This window comes from Struthio camelus, chromosome 6 (assembly GCF_040807025.1).
Source record: "Struthio camelus isolate bStrCam1 chromosome 6, bStrCam1.hap1, whole genome shotgun sequence".
In the NCBI taxonomy this organism is placed as follows: domain Eukaryota; kingdom Metazoa; phylum Chordata; class Aves; order Struthioniformes; family Struthionidae; genus Struthio; species Struthio camelus.
In genome coordinates this window covers 46840941-46851796 of record NC_090947.1, presented here as the reverse complement: position 1 = coordinate 46851796, position 10856 = coordinate 46840941, and the positions used below count along the sequence as shown (strand labels likewise).

General features: G+C 52.6%; 1 long non-coding RNA gene across 4 annotated transcripts; it reads right to left on the bottom strand.

Moving 5' to 3' along the window:
• Nucleotides 1–444: 444 nt before the first annotated feature.
• On the bottom strand, nucleotides 445–8844 carry LOC138067688 (uncharacterized). Of its 4 annotated transcripts, none has more exons than XR_011142075.1 (7): nucleotides 8712–8844; nucleotides 6754–6881; nucleotides 6189–6360; nucleotides 5299–5403; nucleotides 4448–4635; nucleotides 3959–4042; nucleotides 445–1711 (listed from the first exon to the last, which is right to left on the bottom strand). It is a non-coding gene; the product is annotated as an uncharacterized lncRNA (long non-coding RNA). The 4 variants fall into 4 exon arrangements; XR_011142074.1 differs by lacking the exon at nucleotides 8712–8844 and adding an exon at nucleotides 8093–8310; XR_011142073.1 differs by lacking the exon at nucleotides 8712–8844 and adding an exon at nucleotides 8212–8297.
• Nucleotides 8845–10856: the final 2012 nt, after the last annotated feature.

Sequence of the window (10856 nt, the reverse complement as noted above, 5' to 3'; positions counted from 1 at the left end):
AGTGAAGGGCCTTTGTGCACACTAAAGGGGCCACAAGGCATGTCACAGGGCTCAATGCAGCTGACGGGAAGGTGCCTGCAGGCTCCCCCTTTCCCCAGGAAAACTCTGTCTCCCAGCACCAGGCACACAGGCCCCCGCCACATGAGGGACATTGCAGAGTGCTGAAAGCAAATCTGAGGGCAGTCTGGGAACTTCACACGGCCCTGGAGGGGCCCTGGCTGCCCCCAGGATAATGGGAATCTCCACCAAGAGCCCCAAGGGTCGAGGCAATGCAAGGGAAGTTACCCAGAGCCCTGTGAACAGCACTGGGGTCCCTGGGAACCGCAGGGACCCCCAAGTACAAAGGATGTGGGGACCAGCTCCCAATCCCAGACACAATGTGTAACCTCCTCCCCCGGGCATCATCTTCAGGCAAAGCGACGGCAGGAACCACAGACACGAGCGCAAAGAGTAAAGCAACTGTTTATTGTTTTACTGCACAGAAGCAACACCTGAGAGTCTACCATGGAGCTCAGTGCCAGCATGCTTCCCCTTACCCTGTGACACCTGAAGAGTCATCTCTGCACCAGCGTTCGTCGGTCCTTCGGGGAAGGGTCAGCTCCTGCTGCTGCCCTTGACGTGGCAGGTGTCTGACTAGCCGACAGCCCACCCCCTCTACTTTTTCCTTCAGGGGTAGGATTCGGCTCTGACAGGTGAGAGGATCTTTGATCTCTGATCTCGCCTGTCTGCACTACTGCCCCAGACTAGAGCCCTGCAAGAGACTTTCACAGCTCTCAGCTCACCTGTCACATCACCACTCTCAGTGCGATGGGCCTGCGCCTTATCAAATCCAGACCTCAGGTCAGTGCACAAAGCTGAACGCTGGGTACAGGGGAAGGTTAGGAACCCCAAAGAAGAGTTTGCAGCCTGCTGCTTAGGCTTCGGGGCTTACAGTTTATTATCTAAGGATTCAGCCCTTGTCATTTATCAGTAAGGTGTAAGCCCTGAACCCTAAGTGACAAACTGCAAATCTTGGAACCCAAGTGGTTGCTTTAAAATTTACGGATGAGGTTGGATTTTAAATCCTGCGCCCTGATTGCTAAGCCAGCAAACTGTAAACCCTGACTGATAAAGACAACCCCACAAAATAAAGTAATAAACCATAGCCCCTGAGTGACAGACCCTCAACAACAAACTAAACAATAAACCTTAAGGGAAAAACTCCAAACCCTCAGCTTTAAGCAAGAAACACCAAAGTACGCATGAGCGTGCAAGTTTTGCCCACAGCTTAAAAAGTTTCCCCTTCATTTAGAAGTTCAGCAGAACAGGAAGACATGCATCAGAATCACGTTACAGTTGCTGTTTATAAGCTTGGTCTTAGCCACCATTCAAATGTGAGCACATGCAAGAATCGCTCCACAGGACTGCAGTAAGCTGCACTTCCACTGAACCTACCTGAAACATTGCAAGCGCTAATTCATCTCCATTACAGACAATTAATATTTTTGGTCCCCTCAGCTCCATGGGCAAACATCCACAGCCAGTGACACCAGCAACCACCTAGGGGACAACCACCTTCCACCTTCCAGCCCTGCACACACACAGTGCAGCCCCAGGACTTAGCTGCATCCACGCTGCAAGTCAGAGCTCGTCCTTCATGGCCAGCCGCAGATCTCTGCGGAGCTCCCAGCTGTGACACCGCTCCTTCGACTGCCAGACTATGCTTCAGCACCTGTAAAGAAGCCAGAACAGTTACTGAGAGGCTAGGCAACTGCACAGCCCTGCTAGAACTACTCCCTAGTCCAAGGCCCGTAACTATTCCCACAATTATGACTGACCCTCTACACTGCTCCAGTCACTCTCTCAGGCTCCGTTTCATCGCAAGGATGTCACAGTCCTCACATACAGTCAGGCTCGCTCAGGCACTCGGCCACCTCCAGCCTTCGGTAGATGGCCCTCCTCAGGGAAACTGTGCCGCTGACGGACACTCTCAGAAAGCACTGTCCAGCCATGGCAGGATAGAAACTAAGGCCTCCAAAAACTCCAAACTCTGGAGACTGAGCTGATGGGAAACTGACTCTGGCCTGGACAGTAACAGAAGAAGGATTTTGCTTCACTCGTTCAGGCTGCCTAGCACGTGGCCCAAATCAGACAGACCGTGCTGGGAAGCCCTGTGACAAAGCAGCATGCCAGAAAACAGAGTCGAGTGGAGGCTTCTCGAAGAGGAGCAGAGTAATGCTGATGTAGGGAAGACAACAGTTTGCATAAAGTCAGAAAACTGGGCTCAATGCCAGCAACACAATCACAACTCAAACTGCACCGTGCAGCAGCCCTGTCTGTGCACAGGCAGACAAGACACAGTAACTGCAGACTGCGCTGACGTGTAAGACGGACAACAGCAGCTCCAGACTGCCCTAGCACACCCTGCCCTACCTGCACCTGTCCTAACACCCGAATACTCAGAGTCTCTGCTAATCTCTACCTCCGTGACACCTTCCCCAGGAGCCTCTTTACTGTTTTCCACATCCCCCACAGCGTCTTTGGCTCATTAGTGCTCCCCCACTGCACATCAACAGCCCCATGCCTCTGCACATAGAGTCGCTGCAGGGGTATCTGACATGACCTGAACCAGGCAGATTGATAGGACCCTCTGGTCGCTGCTGATCATCTCTGCTGAGCACCAATTGCCTCTTGACTCCTTCCACACCAGACAAAACACAAAGGAATGATGAACCTTCAGCTGGACAGAGGGACAGGGAGCAGAACAGAAGAAAAGAGGGATAGAGAGCTTGGCTGACGGATGGAAAAAGAAAGAGGATAGAGACCTGGCCCCAGGGTCAGGGCCCTGAACAAAGGAAGAGAAAGAGAGGACAGAGGGCCAGGCAGGTGGAGGGCTGGACAGAGGACCAGGGAGCAGAAGAGAGAAAAAGAGGGATGTAGAAGTGGACAGAAGAATAAAGAGAGGAAAGGAGGGAAGGGGAAGCAGACAGAGGGATGGGAAGCAAAAGAGAAGGGAGGAGAACCAGACAGAGGAACGGGGACTGGAAGAGAGGGAAAGGGAGCCAGTCAAAGCAACGGGAAGAGAGTGAGAAGGATAAGAGCCAACCAGAAAGGTGGAGAGAAAAAAAGTGGGAGGGGAAGTCAAGACAGAGAGATGAGATAGAGCAGAGGAAAAGAGGGATAGGGAGACAAATAGATGGATGGGGAGCTGAACAGAGGGACAGAAATAGAAAGAGAAGGCTGGAGAGGGGGACAGAAGGCTGGAAAGGTACAAAGAGACAGACAAAAGCGGCAGAGAGTGGCAGCAGGAGGGGGAGCTGGACAGAAGGACAGCGGGCAGGTAGTGGGACAGTGGGAAAAGGATGATGGAGAGCTGGATAGAGCGATAGGGAGCCAGTTGGAGGGAGAAAGATATTGACAGAGGGATGGAAAGAGTACAAGAAGGATGGGGAACTGGGCAGGGAAACGAGTAGCTAAACAAAGGGATGGGGTATCGGACAGAGCTACGAGGAAAGAAACAAAAAGATGGAGCGCTGGACAGAGGAACTGCGAGTGGAACCAGATGGATCCAGACAGCCCGGAACTGCCCTCAACACGCTCCAGTTCCACTCACCTGCTGAGCATGCAGAGCTCTCTGCGCACTGCTGTGTGGAGGATCCACAGCCACACCGAAAGGCACGTGGAGGCCACTTGTGGGCCTGCTTGCCTGTATCCCTACACCTCCAGAGTGTCTGTGTCTGCAAGACCGAGGGTGCACCCACAGACCCAGACTGGGGAGGAACCTTGTGTTCAGTCACGGTATTTTACTATTCCTCATGCATTAGCCCCTTTCAGACCTTCATATGCACATGTGTAACCTCAAATTCTCTCAGCCCTTAACAACTTCAGTGCTCATAGCACCTAGTTTTTCCACACTCTCAAATCTTCCTTGCTCTTCCCTGTCTTGTTTGAAAACCCTCCCAGACCCTCCTGTACTTACATGCTTCCTTAAAACAGTATCACCAAAATCAACAAAATCGGTTGAGCTGCTCCTCTTCAAGTTGCCGGCCCTCGGAACATTATCCTGCAAACGAATCAAACCACATAGGTCACTGGGAGATTCTTGTTTTAGAGTTTTTTTTAATTACAGTTTTAATTATGGCTTCCTAACCTGGGCAAATGCAGATCCTCCCTTAAGCATTGTAACAGTTTTTATTCCGGGGTCCCAAGTTACTGTTATTACATTAAGCAGCAAAGCAAGGCAAAGACAGGTGGGGGTCACAGCTTACTCATCTAGCCACAGAAATTCTTATTTTAGGCCTCACTGGTTACTACAGGTAAACAGACCAAAATAAAGCTCCAAACAGGCAGGTGAGGCTTCACACAGACCTTGTGGCCCTGCTAGCAACAGTGATGCCATAGCGACTGGGCTACCAGGCGCTATTCCCCCTCTCCTTTGCTGGTCCATGAATTGTGGCTTATTACTCACAAGTCCAGTGAGGATGCAGCCAACCTTCCTACAGCTGAAGTTCTTCATCAAGACCAGGCAGAGAACCTTTCCACTGGCATTTGGATTCTCCTGGCCGCTCTTGACACGCCGTAACTTACAAAGGTCTGAGGGCAGTAGCCTGTAGTTCTTCATGGCAGCATATATTCATTCCCCGATGTTCTGAATGCCTAGAATTAACACAATTTATAAACACAAAAATATTACCACTACAGGGTGTAAAGTCAAGCTAAAATTTCTACAACCAAAGAAAACCTCTCCGTGTCTGACAGAATGAGCCATATGCATCAGCGCCTATAGCTCAAGGCTAGCAACCCTCTTCTGGCAGGCTGCATGTCTGAACTCCTCCGTCTTGCCTAAAAGTCGCCATTGGGACATTATCACTTTGTCAGCCAGCTCTTGTAGATGGAGGCATGGTAAAATCCATCACCCTCCAAAAGTATAAAACAAAGGAAAAAAAAAAAAAATCAAAGCTCTGCAGAAAATCATAAGAAACCAAACTTGTTTATAAGCACAAAAGCAGGTCTAACACACACACACACAAGCAAGGTAAATGATAAGATGCAAGCCACAAAAACCGCTTCCCCCAGCTTCCCTTTTGGAAGCTATGATGACGTTTGGGTAGATTGGACTGCATCTGTGCCATCAAAGGTAAAAGTCTCAAAGACAATTACAGCCCAGATTGCTGCTAAACAGTCTTTCTCACAGCCAGAGAATTTTTGCTCTGGTCCCAAAGGGGATGTAGGGATGATGCTACTGGCACCCACTTTCCCTCTACTGCTCTTTTGTAGCAACGCTGCTCCCATGGAATCAGTAGATGTGGGAATACTTACTGAAAAAGGCTTGCCTTGTCCTGGGAATTTGAGGGCAGGAGATTTTACAGCCGCTTCTTTCAGTTGAGTGAAAGCAGCATCATGTTCCTTGTTCCAGCTCCATTCCTGTAATTCCCACCACAGTCTGCTGATACCACCAAAGCTACATTAACACTGCTGCAAGAATTGAAATCCTGCAATTGCCCTAAGTTGGAACTGATGAGAAGGAATCTTAATTCCACACAGCTTTAACCTTTCCTCTACCTACCCGTCTTCCTGTTTTCCCAAACACAATTCCCATGTAATTAACCCGGGGTTTTACCAATTGAGCCTTCCTGAAATTCACCTCTTAATTTTTATAATTCAGACACTGCTGTTTCTCACTTCCTCTTTGGGAACTCTGGTCACTTGACTATCATTCCCCTAAGATAATAAGTTGCTGTCTTGTAGCTCATAAAATATGAGCTTTCAGAGATATATAAACTCACACACAGAAAAATATATGTATGCAGCATACTTTTCATAACACGTGCAGACCTTCCGTTATATGTTGGTGATCTGTTATCCTGATCACTATTCCTAGGGATCCTTCCTCAACAGGAGGAATGGGGTTTCCCTTTTGGGGAGATGGAGACAGCTTTCAGTTGGTTCCATTTGATTTTATTACTTCAGCTTGCTTGTGTTTTCCTGGTCTGTTCAATTTCAGCCATAGCAATTAATCTAACAAGTATTATATCTTTTCCTTTTTGTATACGGATATAAGATAACAACACCAAACAGAAACAACCAAAACAAAACCGAGGCAGATACAGTTAACAATATCCAAAGGGTAAGAACGGGTTACTTTAGTCCTCAGTGCTGCCCCCGGGAGACAGAAATAACAGGGATTTGTTATTTGTTATAATAGTTACCTTAGTTAGCCATGGTGGAACACCTCCTTCTATAGCAGTTTCTGGTGATATTAAGGGTCCATTAAGCTTCATTTTTGCTTCCTTGTTTCATCCAGTCCATTAGGTATTAATCACAAAAAACTGCTTGTCCATCTTTTCTCTTTGTCAGCATTTGCTATCGTTGCTTCCATCTCTATAACAAACAGATAAACTTGCATTTTACTTTCAATGAAACACTTAAATTTGTGCATGTTCTTTTTCTCTTTACCATGTTCTTTTTCTTTTTTTTCTTTTCCTTAAAGGAAAGGCGTTATAACAGCACTCGACATCATACATTACAGGGTAAACAATTTGGAAACAAAACACACAGCAATTAGGGCCAGGTTATTAGACAGGCAGGCACATCACCTAATACATACCTACACCATCTGCCATGAAACCTTATTCTGGTTCAGTATTTTTGTACCGTTCAATATCCTCTCTCAAACCCTTGTATACACGTGCTTAACCAACAATTCTCTCAGTCTTTAACTACATGGAAGAATAACAGCACTTAATTTGCCTGCCTCTGTTTCAAACCTATTACCTTTTTGGTACATCTCCTAGATTCCTCCCACACGTGGATGCTTGCCTCAGAGGCAATGACCAAAATAAACAACCGGATCATGATGTCTAGCTGCTGCTCTGCAAGATGTTCCCCTTCAGTGGACCACCCTGCCAAACAAACCAAAAAGACTGATGAGGCCATGAGGGAATCAGATTTTTGGATTCTTCAAGGCTTTCAGGGTGACTGACGTATCCACTCCTCTTCACATTACTCAAAGCTACATTTATCTATTACTTAGGACTAACATGTTTCTATTTTAAGAGAAGATCATTGTTTAAACTTTACATATAGTCCATAATCTGCTATGCATCATCTCTAGCCCCTTCTGCTTTTACAGAACTTTTGGTAATAAAAGGTGGTAATTAATAGCACCCATTGCCTATGGGCTGGAGTAAGACATTTCTCCTTCTCTGAGAACATGCCTAAAAGCCATGCTGTTTTCTGTAGCATCACTGGGGCTTCCCATAGCCCCTCACTGTTCTCCTAGCTTTTTCCTGAGCCTTTCAGTTGTTTAGGTTATCCCTTAGCCTGCAGTTCTATGTTAATATTCTCCTTAAGCATTGTGCACAGCACTATTATCCCAGACCAGCCACACTTAGAGAGCTCTTTAGCACATACAGAGGGCTTGGTGGTGAGGAAAAGAGAGAAAAATCTGTTTGTCTTCTGTGCATCCACCCATCAACATTCTTCAGCAAGAAGCGCTGTAAATTCCCTCTTCTCTAAAGTGGGAAGGAGTCAAGGGGGAAACACAGATCACACCCGATATGTATTAGAACACCTTTTACAAATTAATCTGTTAATTCATAAATTAATAAATTCATTTAAACTAATAAAACCAAGCTACTATTAGGGGCAGCTGTAGAGGAGGGAGGACTCAGCGAGGCTCAGTGGGGGTTTCCATCAGTTGGTGCCCGGGTTGGCTGAGGCCCACAGTCCATGCCTTGGGGAGGCATCAGGGTGCCTGAGGCTACTTTTTTTCCTATCCAACTTCTTGTTTCTCTAGCTACAACTCTCAAGTAAACGTTCTTGGGGCTGCACTAATTGCACTTGTCTCAAATTGACCTTAAAACTGTTTGGTTTTAAAGTTCCTTGCGACTTACCAGCACCCTCGGGCAGGCCTGCACAGCGGGAGCCGTCCTCCCGCAGGCGCCGCTCCGGGGCCCGCCAGCCTCCCCGCTCCCCACGGCCGCCTCCGCAGGGGCGAGCGCCCGCCCCGGGGAGGAACCGGGGCCCCGAGGCGACACGGGGGAAAGGGACGGTCAAACCCGCGCTCTCGGCCGACCCCGCCCGGGCCCCCTCTCCAAACCTCGCCCCGCACCTCCGCCTCCACGCAGCGATGGCCCCCGCGGGCATCAGATCGCCCGCGGCCGCCCGAAGGGACGCGCTCGCCTCACCGAAGTCCCCACACCCTCGACTCCGCACGGCCTCAGCCCTCACCCGCCGCCGTCGCCGCCCCAGCGAAAACTCCGTCCCCGCGCGCCGCCATGCTGCTCCCCGCCGCCGCGCATGCGCCGCCCGCCAACGGGGCGCGGCAGCGCCGGGGGCCCGGCCCTCGAGTACCGCGCATGCGCCGGCTCCGCCCCGAGCGGGAGGGGAGGCGAGGCGAGGCGGGGAACGGCGCCCCCGCGTGCTCCCGGCGCGGGGCTGCAGCCGGCCGCCCCCGCACGCGCACTGCAGCCCGCCGCCCCCGCCGCGGCACCGCGGGGCTCGCGCCCAGCGGCGACGCCCCGGGGCTGCTCGGTCCGTGCCCGAGAGCCCGGCGGGGATCAGCGAGCGGGCTCCGCTGCTGCACCGGTGTGAGGGCGCCGCGGAGCAGCGCCGAGACGGCACTGCCCGTCCCCGCGACAACAGGAAGGAAGCACCAGTGCGGAAAAGCACTCTGCGCTGCGGGTCTGTGAGCACGGGGAAGGGGCGAGGAGCACGGCCCCTTCGCTTACCCGTTACCCAAACACGGCAGAGTAGCGGCGAACACGGCGAGCGGCACGGCGCGGGTGCGCGCCGGCTGGCTGCAGTACTCTGCATGCCGGCGAGGGCAGTGGCGGCTGCAGAACTGCTTTATCGACACCCGAGGGCAGCAGGGAGCAGAGCGAAGTCCCTGCGCATGCGCCCCCTCCCCCCCCCCCCGCCGGGTGCAGCACTGCTTTTCTGACACCCGAGGGCAGCGGGGAGCACGGGAAACCCAGTACGCATGCATACGGCCTCGGTGCAGTGCTGCTTTGTCGACAAGGGGCAGAGCCGTGCAGAAGCACTGCGCATGCGCCTCGCCGCGGGGCGCAGTACCGCTGTGTCGGTGCCCGAGCGCAGCAGGGAGCGCAGCAGGGAGCGCAGTATTGCTTTGCAGACACGCGAGGGCGGCAGCGAGAACGGCAGGAATTGCGCATGCGCCCTCCGGCCTGTTGCGGTACCGCATTGTGGGCAGCCGAGGGCAGCGGTGAGCACGGCCGAAGCACTGCGCATGCGCGCACCCGGCGGCTGCTGTACCGCTCTTTCGACACTCGGGGGCAGCAGGTAGCAGTGTAAAATAGTGAGCATGCGCACGTTTGGGGTGCAGTACTGCATTTTCGACGCCCGAGGGCAGCAGTGGGCACGGGGAGCCCCGCGCGGTTGCAGCACTGCTTTATGCACAGCGGAGGGCAGCAGAGCGCAGGGCGCGGCCGCGGAGGAGCGAGGGGCGTCGCGCTGGCCTGTCACGAGCCCCTGTCCTGGCAGCCGAGTACTCGGGGCCTCTCCTGAGCTCTGCCTCCGTGCACCGTGTTTGGCCCAGTATTGCTCCCCCACTGCACGGCCACAGCCTTGTGCCTCTGCACGCAGCGTCACTGCAGAGGTGTCTGACGTTACCCGACCCAGGCAGATTGATGGGCCCATCTGGGCGCTGCTGAGCATCTCTGCTACGTGCCAACACCTTAGTGCTTGGCACCTGCCAAACGAGACCAAAAAAAACCGGTTATTGAATACAGTGACCAGCGTTGCGCATGTGCCGGAGGGTGGGCTGCAGTACTGGGTTGTGATCGTGCGGGGGCAGCAGTGAGCGCGGTGGCACCTCTGCGCATGCGTTGTCCCGACTCGCTGCAGTACTGCGCTGTGCTCTAGCGGCGGCAGCAGTGAGCAGGTTGGGGCCACTACGCATGCGCCCGCCGGCTGATCGCAACGTTGCTCTCCCGTCACGCCCGGGCAGAGGAGAGCACGGCTGTGCTCCGCGCATGCGTGCGGCAGCTGGCGGTGCCATGGGTCCCACTGCGGACACCGGGCCCACAGCTGAGGACCAGGCACAACTGGGGACAGCTTGGAACAGCAGCAAGCCCAAGGCAGAGGGGGTCAATGAGCTCAAGCTGCCCCAGAAACTCAAGAGAGAAAAGGCAGCGCCCCTGTGACCCTCTCCACAGGCTGTGGTGCAGCCTCAGGGACCCTGACGCCTTTCCTCCACCCGCATACAACCCCAAGACAATGGAGAAAGCCCTGCCTCACCCTAGGGCCCCCTGCACTGCCTCGGGCTAGGGCCTCTAGGTACTTACAGGTATTCGCGGGAGGTGGAGGAGTCTCCCGGGAGCACCCAGGGTCTCTGGGCTTTGGACCCTAGCTGTTGCCAATGTCTCCAGCAACTGAGAAAAAATATGGTGCAGACATGAAACTCAGATGGAAACAAAAGCGCATGCATGGACACTTGCATGCACACACACGCACAAGGATAGACAGGGGCACAGAAACACTTGCAGAAGCACACATGCACTTTGTGCAGCAAAAGCACACTTGTGCAGACACACAAGCGTTTGCACAGACAGATGCTTCCATGAACAAAGATTTTGCATCACAGAGATGGACATGGAAGATGACAAATCCTGGCTGCTTCCAGCCTCTGCCCTTCTGTATTGCCCAGGTCTCCAGTCCCTGGGCCTGTGGAAAGTTTCCAGGTTGAAAGGCAGAGCTCTCTTCAGGAAAGGCAGCCTGGGACTGAGGGAGGGCAACATTCTCCCCACTTGGTGCATTCAAACTTTCTTCTGCTTTTCACAGACACTACTGGTCAGTGTCACTCCTTCTTCCTCCTTTGTACTGAACCTCTACTGAGCTGCAGGGCCACTCCAGCA